The following is a 17,366-nucleotide window of genomic DNA, read 5'->3' as shown; positions in this document are numbered from 1 at the left end:
ACTTGAAATGTCCTTACCACTCTTGGGTCTTCCAACTCAATCCCCATTACCAAGAATCATACCACTTCATTAGCTAACCTTGACATAAATATTTGAAGAAGGGGACGAGGGAAAAATTTCTATGAAACCCTGGAGCCAACAAGCCCGCCCTCACAAATTCTAAGTCACTACGTTATGGAGGGAGACCAAATGTACCCAATGTACTTAGCAGCCCCAATGTTGCAGACCAAAGTACCCAATGTACTTTAGCAGCCCCAATGTTGCGGGCTAGAGATATGAATATGATGGCAAAACGACCACCTATACAATGCTATAATTGCGTAGAATCTCACTGAGTGGCTGAGTGTCCTAACAAGAAAGGGATGGCGAGTACCTTTGTAGGTGCTCCCGCATTAACTCCCTTGTGTGTAGGGTGTGGAACGGACCATATATATAAAGATTGTTTGCTAAGACTTGGAGAAGCGGGGAAGGCTCGTGAAGCTAATCCGAGCGCACCAACATTAAACTGCTGAGTGTGAGAGAGAGCCTCATCCACACGGTTCCTCTCAATGCCATGACCCGACTACAAAACCGACAGCGAGCTGCAGCTCATGTTGTAGTAGCAGAAGCATCTACCTCCTCACGAGACCAAGAACAAGCCAAGATCATATCCTCAAAGAACGTCCTTGAGCTAGCACGAGTGACTAGACGCTCAAGGAAGAAAACCACAAAGATCGACAAGGGAGACTGCCATGTAGTTATTCAAAGTGGTTCGAAAAGACGATACGACAACACATGCATCAAGCTCTTCGTCAGAAGAGGAAGATCTGATACTACACGCAGCCGCCTGAGCCCAAGAGCCGATTGAGGCTACCTAGATCCCAAAGAAGCTTGCTGAATATCCTAACCCCATCGAGGAGAAGGAAAGATTACTAGCAGTGCCCAAGCATTGGTCAGGGATTGCCAGGCATAAATAGAAGATGAGCCTCCTACTGTCTGCCTTGAGTCTTGTCCATCGATTTCCAACGTGAAACCTGTGGAAGATTCTCAGGTGTATTCTAGAGAGCTCCCACCCCCACAGAGGCCACTAGAAGCAGCAGAACCCACTGTAGTAGCAGCTGGGCCCCACGAGGGAGATTGGGTAGCAGAATTTCTCAAAGATCTACGGGATGACCACCTTAAACGAACGGATACAAAAATCCCTATCCACATACCGTACACTCAAAAGAGCTTAAGATTAAAGCCAAACCAACCTTCCTCATGGAACACCCTCCACCCCTAGAGACATTGCTGGTCTCTCTTCCTTCCTTCCTCTCAGATCCAGATCCCTATCGTTGGCACCTTGCTTCAAGGTAGCCCAAGTTTATGGAAAGATCTGAAGGACTAGTAGATGGAAGGACGCCTAGGGGCACGCATGCTCGAATCCATGGAGCTAGAGAGCTCTAATGAGTCTGAGGAAGATGAACTCGTCATACCCCACAAAATAACTAGCACCCCCATAGTCCGAGTAAATAAGCTTGGACATTACTTTGAAGGAGACGAATTGAATACAGCTTTGCCGATAACCTTCGATGGCCTCCAGGTCATGTTGAGAATTGTGGTGTGCCAAAGTGCACTAGACATAAGGTATGGAGTGAGAAATGCCATATGGCAAGTAGACATTTATCCCATATACAAGGGAAGTCCCATGAGATTTGTACCTCCACCCTATAAAAGGGGTCATTTTTCAAGCAATGAATCATCTCATGCACTTTGCACATCTCAAGTCTCTCTATGAGTCCAAAGCTAATCTATCTTGGAACCTAATTGATTTGAGTCTATTGCACATACACATCATCATGTGTATAATCAGACACCATCCACCTTAGGTCATTTTAATCATGTGTAATTAGTAGATGATTACTGTGGGATTAGCATCATTGCCATGGAGAGCTTCGGTCTCGCAACATCTCAATAGGTCATAGCAATCCTGGATGGGGGAGTAGGAGTGAGCATTGTTACAAAATAATGCTGGGAAAAATGGGGAGCACCGGCCATGGATGACACCAAATTGCTAGTCAAACTCGACGATGGAGCCACAGCTAGACCCGTTGGTCTACTGAATGATTTGAAGATAAAGATCCTTGGAACCACTTATCGCCACACCTTTATGGTGATGAACTTTGGACGTCAGCCGGTTTCTTATGATTACATCCTTGGACGACCATTCATGAGAGAATCAAAGATGATCCACGACTGGGATACCAACCACACTTACATTTGAAGAAAGGATCAAACTATAAAGATCAATCTCCGCACTTGAAAAGATACACCTAATAAGTGGCAGACCATTCGTAGAGGACTCAGTCACAACAACCCGATCTACTGCAGTCCATCTGTGCCAAATGTGCCACAAGACACTCGGTGTGGAAAAGGATAGTGAGGAATATGCACCTCTTTCAGAGCCAAAAGACTGAGAGAATTGGATGTATATCCTTGCCACCCGGGACATTCTACCTAGATGCTCCAGCATGAGGTTTGTTATGGTAGATGGGTTGGAGATTACATCTCTATATATGCTTAGCTCACCATACTTGTCTAGCGTCGCCACCACACCCAAGAACTGGAACATGCCATTAGAGTGGTATCATCAAGGGACACAAGCTCCCATAGGACTCACAAGCCCGATGGATTCCTAGGACCAGAACAATATATCTTTCGAGATGAGTTGGACACCCCTGGTTGAAGTATGTTGGTGCTATTGAAGCACATAACCACTTTAACGATATATTGCAAAAGGAGTTCACCAATAGCTCCCTTTTGATTCACACAGCCACCCCAAAGCCAATGGAGCCCCCGAAACCCACACCAAAACCATAAAAGATTTACCATTCCACACGCAGAGCTCGGAATAAAAAGTTAGCGCTAGTAGAAAAATAAGCCAAAAGGCTAGTGGACAAAGAAAGTGCTAAAGCTGAAGAAACCAAATAGGTACCCAAACATTTCAAGACCCAGATACTTGACAGATTCATCCAATATGACTTGGCCCAAAGGTCTCACAATGGGCAACCAAGGATCTCATATGATGGTCCAGCCAAGGTCAAGGAAATAAACATGGCAGCAGGCCTGGGCGAAGACCCGAGGCCAGTGTACATTGGTGAAAACCTCTCTACTATAGAGGAAGAGATCGAGCTCGTTTTGCTACTTTGCTGACTAAATTCCAAGATTGCTTTGCCTGGAACTACACAGATATGAAGGGGGTACCTCCCAAAGTCATACCATTTCGATGGTTGATGGCCCGCAAGGTCGGTCAAACAAAGGGCATATCCTATGAACCCAAAATATTCCAAGATGATCCAAGAAGAGATCAACATAATCATTGTTGTTGAATTCATCTATGAAATAGAACATACGAAATGGGTATCACCCATTGTAATAGTGCCCAAGAAGAACGAGAAAGTCAGAGTGTGCGTAGACCTCAAAAAGGTCAATGCTGCCACCATAAGGGACCATTACCCCTTACCATTCATAGAACATGTGCTAGAACGTCTATTGGGAAAAAAAGCCTATAGCTTCCTTGATGGATTCTCTGGTTACAACCAGGTGTCAATCGATCCAAAGGATTAGCACAAAACAACCTTTGCCACCGAATGGGACACATATGCATACCGTGTCATGCCCTTCGGGGCGAACCAATGCCCCTGGCACCTTCCAGCGTTTGATGTGCGCTGCCTATAAGGAATATCTTCAAAAATTCCTGGAGGTCTTTTTGGACGACCTTTGTATCAACTCCTCTTGGAAGGCATCCTTGACTGTTTGCGTAAGGTGTTAAAAAGATGCAGGCTGTATTGCATCTCATTAAATCTACTCAAATGTCAATTTTGGGTCAGACACGGAGTGACCTTGTGATACATTGTCTCTAGGCAAGGTGTTTCCACATATGATAGCAAAGTGCGAATCATCCTTGAGCTGCCCCCACCCACTAACTTTAAGGGGGTCCAATGCTTCATGGGACATGTCGGCTAGTATAGGCGATTTTCATGTATGCTGATATGGCTTGACCTCTTTATAGGCGATTTTCATGTATGTTGATATAGCTCGACTTTAAGGGGGTCCAACGCTTCATGGGACATGTCGGCTATTATAGGCGATTTTCATGTATGCTGATATAGCTCGACCTCTTTATGGACTTCTGATAGTTTTTGAGTGGATGGAGGAATGCCAATAATCTTATAAAACGCTCAAGAAAGCCTTGGCAAGTGCTCCAATTCTCAAGTCCCCTAACTGGGACATTATCTTTCATGTCCACATCGATGCCTCTGCTTTTGTTGTTGGATGTGTGTTGGCCCAACTGGGTGAACACAAGATGGATTTTCCCATCAGCTTTGCTAGCCACCAACTCAATGATACTGAGGGAAACTATACCACAACCGAGAGAGAAGGGTTGGCTATAGTTTACACGGTTAAGAAGTTTCACCATTATCTTCTTTGGCGACCAAGTTCATTTACTTAGTGGACCATCAAGCTCTTCTATACTAGGTAAACAAGCCCTGTACGACAAGAAGAATCATCAGGTGTGGCTGCTTATCTTGCTTGAGTTTGACTTCACTATTACAGTGAGAAAAGGCTCATAGCACGTTCTCGTAGAGACCACATGTCACGGAACCCTAATGGCGAGCCGTCCGTGGGAGTCGAAGCAGATGCTGCCTTGTTCCACCAACTATGCTTAATTTCTGAATGGGGCGAAGAGGTAGCTCACTTTTTAGCCAACGTCTTACCAATGGATCCCCTCCTAAACAAAGACCGTGCTTGTCGCCTAATTAAATAGGTAGCCCCCTACCAACTCATTTGCAGGCCAACTCTATAGGCATAAGATTCTTGGACGTTGTGTCTGTGAAGACAAATATGTCTTTCCTTTAGAACAGGCTCACTCTGCCTATGCTGGTGCACTTTGCAAATAGATATCACTGCACGCAAGGTCTTAATAGCCAGGCTATGGTGGCCAACCTTAATGGCGGATGCAACTGAGTATGTCAAGCAATGTGACGAGTGCCAACGTGCGGCAATTCCCTGCTTTAAGGACAATATCCCCTTAAATCCTGTAGTATCCTTGCAACCATTTGAGAAATGGGACATCGATTTCATTGGACTCATCAGTCCAACAGCCAGGACTCATCAGTCCAACAGCCACATACACCCAAGCTAGATATATAATTGTTGCCACCCCCATGGACTATTGCACTAAGTGGGTTGAAGCTGGACTACCCGTAAAGCTGATGCACGATCGAGCTGCCAAATTTCTTTACAAATCAGTCATCACACGCTTCGGTTTTTCCCCCTTGAGCTCAGCGACAATGGGACACATTTCATTAATGAGGTAATCCAATTGCTCTTGCAAAAGTTCCTTTTGTCACTCATAGAAAGTCCTCCCCCTATTACCCACAAGAGAATGGCCAAGCAGAAAGCACGAACAAAATTTGTGTGCCATTCTGACCAAAACTATGGAGGCCAGCCGCCGCAAACAATTGGGAACAAAAGTTGCTGGTTGCACTTTGGGCTTAGAGAACTTCCTACAAGGCAGCAATCAATGCCACCCCCTTGAGTTTAACTGATCATGCTAATGGAGTTCTTGGTCCCCAGCTTACGCATCTCCATAGAAGAGAAGCTCACTGGAAATGTCTTAGGCTGTCACCTTTTTGAGCTTGAAAAGCTCAATGAAACACGCCTTTTAGCAGTATACAACATGATCGTTGTTGATAAGCTAAGGCCCAAACAATGGTTTAACAACCAACTTAAAGACAAACAAACAAATGAGGGTGACATATGGTCCTCTTATTCAATACAAAGACACACAAAAAGAAGCTCAAGCTTAGAGGCTTAGGACCCTTCCTAGTCATTGAGATTACCCCACAAGGTGTTGTGCGCATCGAGACACTTGATGGTGTCAAAACGGCTGGTTATTTCAACGGTAGTAAACTAAAACACTACTATGGCCCTCTCACCGAGGCCACCTTAAGAGCCATCCACGATTAAAAAAAACACAAAAAGGACCATGAGAATATGAAACAAGCTACCCAACAAGAGGCTAAAGCAAGGCAAGCCAAGCTTCGACAGGGACAAATCATGGTCAACATGGCCCAAGTGGTCGACCTCAAAGAAGAGGAATGGGAGGTGAAGCTTGCTCGGTTGTGGTTAGGAAAATGACCATCCCAACAACGAGCTTCGTCCAAAAATTAGATCTTGTAGACACAGGGGCTAATAACGATTTAATGTCTCACGAAACATGGTGTTCCCTCGGGAAACTTGCACTTAAAGATACTCCTACCACAGTCACCACAGTGGCATCACGACATGTTCACTGTTTAGGTAGAGTTATGCTTTTATTCCACATTAGAAATAATCCCTTGGAAGGGAAGTTCTATGTGATACCGGTAAGAACAATGCATGAGTAAATACTCCTTGGATGGGGTTGCATGGGCCATAACAGATGCAACATCGATTGGGATGCACACGACGACCTTGCAGCTGGCCTTTGGCAAGTTATGGTCCTTATGAGATAGAGGAAGAGCCCATACTTGCTGCTCCCACATGCCAAGAGGTCACTCCTACACCCCCCACCATCATTCCACCTTCACACCCCCACAAATCCATCCCACTCAACAAGAGACCGCTCACACTTCCAACCACATCATTGCCTCTCACACCCTCCCCACCACCACACTTAATAGCAATCCACTCCAACATCCCCCCAATCACACAAGCTGCCAATCCACCACTGAAAACTAATTAAATTAACACTTCTAACTATACTAACATATGCACAGGCACGCTTTCTCCGACTTGGGTACATAAGAAGCTCCTAACCAGCGTACATGGTTTTTACGAGGGCACATCTACATTGTGGATCCCCCAATGATCCAAATCCCACCCTCATCCATTGCCCCCCTCGCAGCAGCAGTAGGCGACCAATTCGCCAACCACAAGCCTACAAGGTATAGGACAGACACCGATCCAAATGCTTTACACGGCATCCCTGTCCTCAATCAAACCCTTCGCCATGCCCACAACCAACCTTCAAATGGATCCCCAAACCTCTACTGCAAGCCCAACACTTCTATGAGGGCAATCGACATTTGAATCCCCAAATCACCCCAACCCCAACTCCCACCTCGTGTCCCTCAGCAATCACCGACCTTTCATCAATGGAAACCCAAGGGGGCCTCCGCCACAAAGACTGGCCAAGAAAAAGGAAAGTAAAAGCTTCACAAAGACATTCTAACCCCCATTCTGGGCCGTCGACAAATATTACCAATGATATACCCTCAACATCAACAACTCCACCCATTATGGTAAGGCTACCCTCAACATCGACAACTCCTCCACCCATTATAGTAAGGCTACCCTCAAAATCGACAAGTCCTCCACCCATTTGGTGAGGCTACCCCAAAGTACTCCCAAGCCAATGTCAAACTCTTCAGTTTCAGGTACTCCCTCATCATCAACCTCTGCATCCCCACAGGAATCAGATGTCCCCACTGCGCCATCACCCAATTGGAATCGACTCCTAACCTTGGTGAATTGGGCACGCCGTCAGTACTACAAAACCTACAATGGGGTACTGGCAGCGTAGCCCATGGGTACAAAACCTTATTTAGGGTACACCCAAAAAAAAAGAAAGATTGAAGTGCCACGGCGGTACCAAATATGCCATGGCCATACCCTTAGAATTCCCCATTTTTCATGGCCGCACCCTTTAGGTCTTCAAAATTTCCCCGACCGTTCCTAATTTTTCACAGCCATACCAACCCACATAGTGACATGCCACGGCCGTTCCTTCATCAACCCATCTTCCATGGCTGTTCCAAATTTTGCCACCACAGCCGCACCAAATGTTGTTCAAAATGCCACGGCCATTCCCTTCTTAGCCAGCTTGATACGCCCGTTCCAACACCTGTTGAGCTCGTACTAAATCCAAACCCTTAGATGCTATGGCCGTTCGCTCAGGCTACCACTCCCAAATGCCATGGCCGTGCCCTTCTGGAAAAGTATAAATATGGGTCCCACCCCCTCATTTCCTCATTTTTAGCTCTCCTTGTAGCCAAACTCTTGTAGTTTTTTCTCTTGAGCTTTCACATTCTCACACCCTTTCTCCAGCATGACTTACACCTTGGAGGACTCCTCGGAGGTCCAGCACCACCCCACCCTCAGGAGAAAGCGCTCGACTAGGGGAAAATTTGATGAGTATGCCCACCACCCCACACAACTGTCACATCTGGGGGCGGCCCTCATGAAGCATGTGAATGGCCACACCGTACACTCATTAATGAAGAACAAGCATAAGGTGGAGCACAAGCTCTTCTACTTCATCGGGCCGTGCTACATGGCATTCGCATCCGGCCGCGGTATCAAAGCTGGAGCAGCTGGGCCTAGGAGGTTTGCCCACTCTAGAGCCATGGGGGCCAGACTTATACAATAGTCTGCATTTTCCTGAGACTTATGATGCCAACATGCACACTAGGGAAATAGCTCCTCAACCTAGACCAGCCCTATGTTAGGCTCCCAAATGCCCCCAAGCTGACCACAGGCACATACAGGGGCAACACAAACAAAGACAAGGTGGAGTGGGCAAACATTACCCAGGAAGATTTGATTATGCCAACCCGAGCCCTACAGTTTCTTCTCACCACACATGCTGGAAAGACAGATTTAGCAGGTGCAGCATGACTACCCTAGCCCACGTGCACCAGGGACAGATGGTTAATTGAGCAGAGTATTTGCACAAAAAACTTCATGCAGTATGTTCTAACCCGTAGGAAAGCTTGCAACAGCCACTTTATTGACCAAAGTACTTTATCATGCGTCCAGGTGGGAGGAGTTACCCCATGCCATCCAGCTGAGTGGCCCAGACACGGTGCAAACATATCTACCCCCGCCACAGTCCTCTCTCCACTCCCCACAAGATAAGAGACACCACATGGAACCCAAGGGCAAAGAGAAGGTACCCCCACCACCCACAGTCTAGGCCCCACACAGGAGGAGCTGGCAGCTGGGGAAGCACGAAGGAAGGTTGAGGAGGAGGAGGAGAAGCAAAAACATGATTTCTTCTAGCAAAAAATCTTTGAAACACTACCCCCATAGCACTTTACAGATTTCCTCCCCAGAGGCTAGACCCTCCTCCCCTCTCACGCATCTCATCAAATTACATTAGACACCCTCCATTGGGCACGATCATGCAGTTTGAGATCCTCTCAGGCATACGTAGAGAGCGTGCATGCAACCCATGGCAATGTGCCCAATTTTTCACTAGGTTTTTCACACATGGCTTGGGAGTTCATCACTTAAATGACGGATTGTATCTATCATTCAACAGGAGGTGGCGGCAGTTTCACAACAACGAGAGATGTTGCTGGCCAAGGTGCAGGAGAGGCAGATCTCTGAAGATCTCTACTAGGTTAATCTACATAGCCTCCCGCTGTAGAACAAGATCAATGAAAAGGAGCAAGAGCTCAGCCATGCCATTGCCAGGATCACAGAACAATGGCTCCAACAAGCCCATGAAGCTGCTCAGAGGGCTCACCACGAACTCTTTGTCATAGAGACCCTTACCTTGAAATCCCAAAATAGAGCACAATCTGCGGAGGAGGCCCTTGCACAGACAAAGCTGGATTTCCAAAGATATAGGGAGATCTCCGAAGATACCATCCACAAGATGGAGGAGCACCTAGGAGAAGCCGAAGCTAGAGCTGCATAGCCACCATCAAGTGATTGCGCGCGACGATCAGATTTTTCCACTTGATCATCACGTTGCTAGAGTCCTTTCCAGATTGGGACCATTACCATGAAGGCGCACAAGGCTTGGCCTTCGACATCAACAAAGGTCCAATGCTTTAGCAGATTTTTAGATATTACGAACATATAATGTGGATGCCCGCCTGAAGATTGCAAACTTTTGAAGACATGATGGAGATGACATTTTGGACTAGCTATAGAGTCTTCCATCGAGCCCCCCCTACTCCAACCTCGTGTGCTACAACATCCGAACATATTCGATCTATTACAGATAGATCAGGGGCCAGCTTCGAGAATGGACCTAAATTAGGGAGGGAGGATGTTAACCACTCCGGTTAACATTACTTTTGCAATCATGGCTATGCTTGTTGTACTCAACTTTTGTAACCGCACGCTAAGCGCTTAATGTAAAAGAGACATGGGATGATCGAGCTTACAGTTTGTGTAATGTCGGTCATGAGTAATAGTTGTACATAGAGCTAGGAACACTACTTTTGGGCCCCCAATTATAAATGGGAGGCCAACCATTGTAACTATGAGCTCTTGTATATAAGAAATTTATGAAATATGAAAAGGGACAATCCCATTAGTCTCATTTGACCTTTTCCTCTTCACTCTCTCTCTCATTTGAGCTTGTGGATATATGCTTGCTTGTGTTGGCTTGCTTGCATGCTTGATTGTTGGTGTGTGTGCTTGTAGAGATGGTGATGCTCTAATCTCTCTCCTTTTCTCTCGTCTCTTTGCTCTCTACCAAGTCCCTCTTGCATGCATATGGCATGAGGTGAAGGTTGAGCTTTCCATAGCTCCCTCCTTCTTGCTCTCTACCTAGCCATTGAATATCTACTTGGGTGACACAAGTAGAGGTGGAGTGAGCCCCTAGCGGCTTCACAACATCGAGGAGTTAACCCTCATTAGGGTTGGCTAAGTGCAACTCTCTGGACTCGACCCTTGCATGTTATCTCTCTTCTCTTCTCTTTCTCACTTGTGTGCAAGGTAGTATGTTAGGCTTAACAATGTTCTCCCTTACACTAAAAGGAAAAGCGCACCAATGGTATCGATTACTTAAGCTAGACGATAGGATTAATTTTTCATGGCTTAAGAGTGCGTTCATACCACATTTTGCACAAAACAGAGATAGGTGGAGCCATGTGACTCAAATATATAACATTAAGCAAGAAGAGCATGAGTCTATGAGAGATTATATCTCATGTCTGAAAAACCTAAACTCAAGGTGTAAGCCTAGGGAGAGAATTGTTGCCATGCTTTCATAGGGGAGTAAGAGACACGAGGATGCATGCCTACTTGTTGTTGGCTAAGCCAACATCGCTTGATGATTTTTGCAAATTAGCCACCGACTTTGAGGATAACATGCTTGAGTTATCACAACTTGATGATGCTAAATCTATCACTACCATAGCTCAGTTGTATGCGTTGGGCCGAACAAATGTGACAACCTTGGAGATGCGAATAAAGAATATGACCTTGGATGAGCTGAGAACTATTCTCCTAGACAAGATAAAGCTAAAAAAAGGTGGATGGAATGTGTCTAACCAACATCTATACCCTCAACGAGAGTTGGTATGGTGCTCAATATGTCGACAAAATCACATGAGTATTGAGTGTCCTCAGTTAAGCCCTCACTTGTTCATGTATTGCATGCATTGTATGCAACTTGGGAACCATGGTACGAGTATGTGTAGGTACCCATGTTAGGCACAACAACTACGAGTACCCCAAATACCTCAGTTGTCTTCTACATGATAGTAATAAGCTTTTCTTGCACCACTTGGGCAACAAGGGGAAAATATGTTAAACATACAAAACTAGATTATAGAGAGCCCGAAGTGCCTAATATCACCACCTGTCCTACCACCACAACCACTGGCACCTCACATAATGCCAATTAACCATAAGAAAGGGGAATATACATTATGGGAACCTTGGCAAACCATGCAAAAGTTAGATGACATTTGGGAGGTAACCCTAGAGTATTTTTTGATGTAAGGGAACACACCAATGTTCCAGGCTAGAGTGCAATGGAAGGGGCAAGGAGATTAATCCCCCACAAGGAGAGCCCCACTAAAATTCTATCACTGCCAAGGACCTCACCATGTGGAATGTGGAAGTGATCATCTAATCAAGGACTTTCCTTATACAGGCACTGGAGAATCTTCAACGATTACTAATTCAACCACAAGACTCTGAATGATTGGGGTGCAATCAAGGGTGGTAAAAACACTGCTTAATGTCATGACTCGTATGCAAGCCACTAAAGATCCTAGAAAACAATGGAGAACATATAGCTAAATCTTTTATTCGTATGACAGGAAGAAGAATAAGTGAAAAGGTGGGATGAGGAGACTCTAAAGTGGTGATTTAAGATGGTTTGGTAACACTACAACCACCGAGTCAAGCTAGAATAATGTGCTGACAAGAAAAAACCAAGTGGTGACATGGAAGGAAGCCAAAACCAAACGATGAGCCAAGGACACCAAGAGAGGTGGGTGAGTGCCCAAATGCCCCACAAGGGAATAGAGAAACTAGAGGCTACACAAGTCCTAGTCCGAGAAATCTAAAAGAGGTTTGAGGAACAACTACAAGCCAACTTAGCTACTCAAATGGTCTATCTTGAACAAAACATGGGTGAAACAAAATGGCTAAAGGTGCTAGAACCTATGTCAAAACAGAGAGAGGGTGAGATGATCAACTCACAAGAAGAAGGAAAGAACGATTTATTGAGGAAGGAGGAGAATATCCTTTATATGTTTCAACAAATCCTATCCTAGAATCATAAAATAATGATGATGGTCGAGACTGAACACCCAGAGATGTTGTGCTATAACAACATTTCTCTCTATTCCACATGGTTAGCCCAAGTGGTGTGATTAGACCCATTGAAATGAGTCTTTTCTATGAAAGCATTTCTAGACATTGATACATGGAGGGAAGGAGATGGTGGGGTGTAGGATGACTAGTACCCATATCCAGAGTGTAGAGGGTTAGGTGGTACTCTAGAATAACCACTAATACTCGGCACAGGTGTAGGACCTAGCGAGGGTACTCCATAAGATGGGATATAAGGCTAGGCACTCAGTGCATGTGGAATTCCTGTTGGCTAAGCCACAAATCCTTAAGTAGGCACATAAGCTAGTACTGGGGTAGTGCCTGTGATGGGTTAGTAAACTACCTGATACCTCGGAATGTTGGGTGGTCACACAATGCCGGTGGGCAAAGTGCCAAGAGATCTCTGTGGTATTGGGTAAAACCCATACGCAAGTCCCTGTGGAGGTGTGGCTCCAGTAATGGCTGCATGCCAATGCCAGCAAGAAGAAACATGGATTGGGTGGGAGGGTTTTGTGCATGTGGTTGTGCAATATTCCAAAACACATTAGGAGCACGAATAGAAGGTGAACCAGAATAGAAAATAGTGTTACCTCCTTGTACACCAATAGTCTAGGAGCATACTCTACTCCTATACCCTCTATTCAGTGTCATAATACTCCAAGGATCGAGGGTAGTAGCTGGTACAATATGTTGACATGTGCTGCAGAAGAAGACACTTAGGTATTTTTAGGCACATAAGCACTCATGGAACATACAAACCTGACACGATCTCTGGCTAAGTTGATGACGATGGATCTCCGGACAACCATGGAAGTACCTTTCCTCCCTCAGAAAATGACCCAAGCCAAAGTCCAGGCTGTTGGCTCTCTAGATGAGGTTGGATATCGAGGCCCAGTACTGACAAATTGGCTATAGGCATGTATCCCCTCTAGAAGCGAAGTCTAATAAGCTTGGAGAGAGGACGAGTTGCCAAAGGTGTAGAGGGTAAGTAGGTGTAGACAAGCTGGTCATCTCCTAATGTAAGACCTCGAACGGGGCTCTCCAACAACATTGATTTAATTTAACATTTGGCATGCTAATGAGCTGATCAAGGCATGCTAGTTATTTGGAATATTTTGTATATGCTTACTCATGTTATTACATGGCTTCATTTTAGGAGAACACAACTATGTGACTTCTCTCTCTCTCTCTCTCTCTCTCTCTCTCTCTCTCTCACACACACACACACACACACACACACACACACACACACACACATGATTCTTGGCTAAGAGGAAACCCTCGACTTTGGGCTGCTGATTTAAAAGATTGGGTGTAAGGCAAAATGCAAGCCAATCCACCAACCAACCAGGAATTACCCTTGCCTCTCAAGAAAGATTTAGAATTGGTTGAAGGAAGGGACTTTGGCTAATTAGATGGGAAAGTATTATGAGAGTGATGAATGAATGCAATACTTCCAGTGGTGCGTAGTAAGGGTTATCAAGCTTTTGGGATCCTTGATGGTGGAGCCGGAGTAAGTATCATCACACAAAGCAATGTTGGGAAGAATGGAGAAAACTATCCTTATGGTGGTCGAATCTCACTGTGTCTGACAGTACCATGTCACGACCTATGAGAGTTGACCTATGAGAGTTTTGCAAAATTTGAAGATGAATGTCTTCTCATTCCACTCTACTACCATACATTTGTGGTCATTCTACCATATGTTTGTGGTCATGAACTTTACTGGGCACATAGATTCATACGATGTGATTCTTGGTAGACCTTTTATAAGGAGTGCCAAATAAGCTAGTACATGACTAGACCACGGATCACATCACAAATCTTGAAAGTAAACACATACAAACATATGGATGGAGGGTTGTTTGGAAATGATTCTAAAACCACAGAAAGAACAACCTCAGTACAATTATATGCAACCCATGAAAACAACCAAAAGTGTCATGCCAGTACTACGAGAATACCTTGTATGCACCTCTTCTTCTGAATGAAGATTTTTGTGAGAATTGGATGCATGTACTAGCCATGATAGATATGGGGAAGCCTAGAACAAAGTTTGTGGAATCAAATTAGAAGGATGAAATGTCAATCACCATGGTGCACATGATGAGACCATCTGTGAGATGGACAAGTCATGGGAAAGATCTTCAGAAAAGAAAAGATTTTGAACCTAATTGCAAGAAAGACGCTTTGATTTTCAGCTGGCAAGGATGAATTTCTGAAGATGGATGAAGAAGAAGCATTATCATGCTAAATGTAGTGAGATTCTTAGAAGAGGACCCATGGGTGCTCAATGGCTAAGATATGTTGAAGCCATTGAAATTCACAAAGTAATTCTCTACAAATTGGGAAGGACCCAAACTCACAAGGTCAAAGAGAAGAAAATGAAACAAAGCTTGGCTGAAGCTAATTGGCTGAAGCTAAACAGGAAAAGCAAAAATGGCACTGGCAAGAAAGGAGGAGAATGAGGAGAAACTTGATTTGCAAAAGGTTCCCAACCATTTCAAGTTCATATAAGGGCGTGCAACACTCAAAGGGTGAACAAACATGGATCTCATATGATGGACTTGCGGAGGTGAAGGAGGATATCATAGAGCGTGGTGGAGATCCCAAACGTGTCTTCATTGCTACGGACCTAAACCCATAGGAGGAAGAGGCATTGATTACTCTGTTAAAATATTTCAAGACTACTTTGCTTAGAACTATAAGGACATGAAGTGTGTGCTACTGGAAGTGACCATTCTTATCATGAAGTGTGCTACCAAAAGTGGTGTAGCATACAATTCTTATCATGGAAGGTTCAAGGCTAGTCAAGCAACATCCAAGTTACCAAATGAATCCGAATTACTCAACATTTGTAAAGGAGAAAATTGATAAACTTGTTGCTATAGATTTAATTTACAAGATTGAGCACACTAATTAAGTATCACTAATTATGATGGTACCCAAGAAAAATGGAAAGCTTCACGTGTGGGATCACTACCCATTATTGTCCACAGAGCATGTTTTGGAAAGAGTTATTGGAACATAAGCTTACAATTTTCTAGACAAATTCTTAGGATACATCCAGGTGTCCATTTTGCAGATGACTCCACCGGTTCTTGCTAGGGAACTCAAGGACTACCAACACAAACACTAGGGTTGGGGAAAAGGGAGCATGGATCCTCTCAAGAAAGTATACCCGCCAAGGATGAGTCAACCTCACTGGATATACATGCAAGACCTATGCTCTACATTGTCTACCGTGCTCTCTGACCACCACCTAGCACCATAGTATCCCTACACTGTCTACCGTGCTCTCCGACCACCACCTAGCACCATAGTATCCCTACAGGCCTCTCACTCACACCACACCACCACCTAGCACTTTAGTATCCCTATAGGCCTCTCACTCACACCACACCCACCACTGACCACTCACTCACCTTGCTCACACAAAGAGATAAAAAAACACCATAAGAGGGCAACACTGTAACAAGAATGATACAAGAGAGAGTCTTCTCTATGAGAATGTGCTACAATGAATGTCCTACAAGAGAGAATTTGTCCTCGTCTCGCTGCTGCTGAGCGAGTGCTCCCCTTATCTCCTCCTTGGGTGTCCTCCTCCTTGAAGTCCCAACCCTCATCATGTAGTGTAAAGGGAAGATCTTTCGTCTCATCAAGAAAGGAATATGGTGCTCAAGAGTATCTCAAAGAGGGTCTCGCCATCCCTCGAGAAAGGGAGAGGGGTGTTGCCTCCATGAGTGCCATCGGAGTTGGCCATGCACGTCAAAGATGTCGAAGGGCATCGACAGTGATGGCGATCAAAGATGTTGAAGGGTCGTAGCCATCAGAGGGTACCAGTGGTCAAAGCGGTTGGAGGGCGCCGGTCGTGATGGGTGATCAAAGATGTTGAAAGGTCGGAGCCATCAGAGGGTATTGGCGTTCGGAGGGCACCGGCAGCGGTTGGAGGCAATGGTGGGAAGCTCTTGGTGGAGTGTGGAGGACTTGGCTTCCCATCCACATCCATTTCCCTGGAGGACCAACACAAAATAGCTTTCACCACTACATGGGGAACCTTCACAATATAAGTCATGCTGTTTGGATTGACCCAATGCTCTTGCAACATTCTAGAGGTTAATAAGCATAGCTTTCAAGGATTACTTTTGCAAAAGTGGTTGGAAATGTTTATTGATGACCTCTGTGTGCATTAACAATGCTTGCCTAATAAAAGTGTTTAAAAGGTGTCGATTAAATTGTATATCTTTGGACCCTTTTAAATGCCAATTTTGGGTAAAGCATGGAGTGATATTGGGCATATAGTGTCCAAGAATAAGATTTCCATTGATGATAGCAAGGTAAAAATCATATTAGAGTTGTCATTACTTACAAGGGAGTACAATGGTTTATGGGTCATGTAGGCTATTATCAGAGGTTCATTGTGATATTGCTAGAACATTATGTAAGCTTTTGATTGTTTTTGAATGGATGAAGGAATGTCAATAGGATTATGATGAATTAACGAGGGCATTAGCTAGTGCACATATCGTGAGACCACCAAATTGGGATCTCACGTTCCATGTGCGTAGTGATGCATCAAACTTTTCAACTACCCAATTTGCTTGCAAGTGGACAGCTCAATGAAGGTGAGCTAAAATACCACAACATAGAGGAAAGGGTTAGCCATGGTGTATGTAGTGAAAAAATATAGACATTATCCGTTGGCTAATAAGTTCATCTTCTTTATGGACCATTAAGTTTTGTTGAATCTTGCCAACAAATCTTGCATGATTGGT

Source organism: Cibotium barometz, chromosome 45 (genome assembly GCF_041138505.1).
Source record: "Cibotium barometz isolate CiBa-2024 chromosome 45, ASM4113850v1, whole genome shotgun sequence".
In the NCBI taxonomy this organism is placed as follows: domain Eukaryota; kingdom Viridiplantae; phylum Streptophyta; class Polypodiopsida; order Cyatheales; family Cibotiaceae; genus Cibotium; species Cibotium barometz.
Note: the sequence above shows the minus strand (reverse complement) of the source record.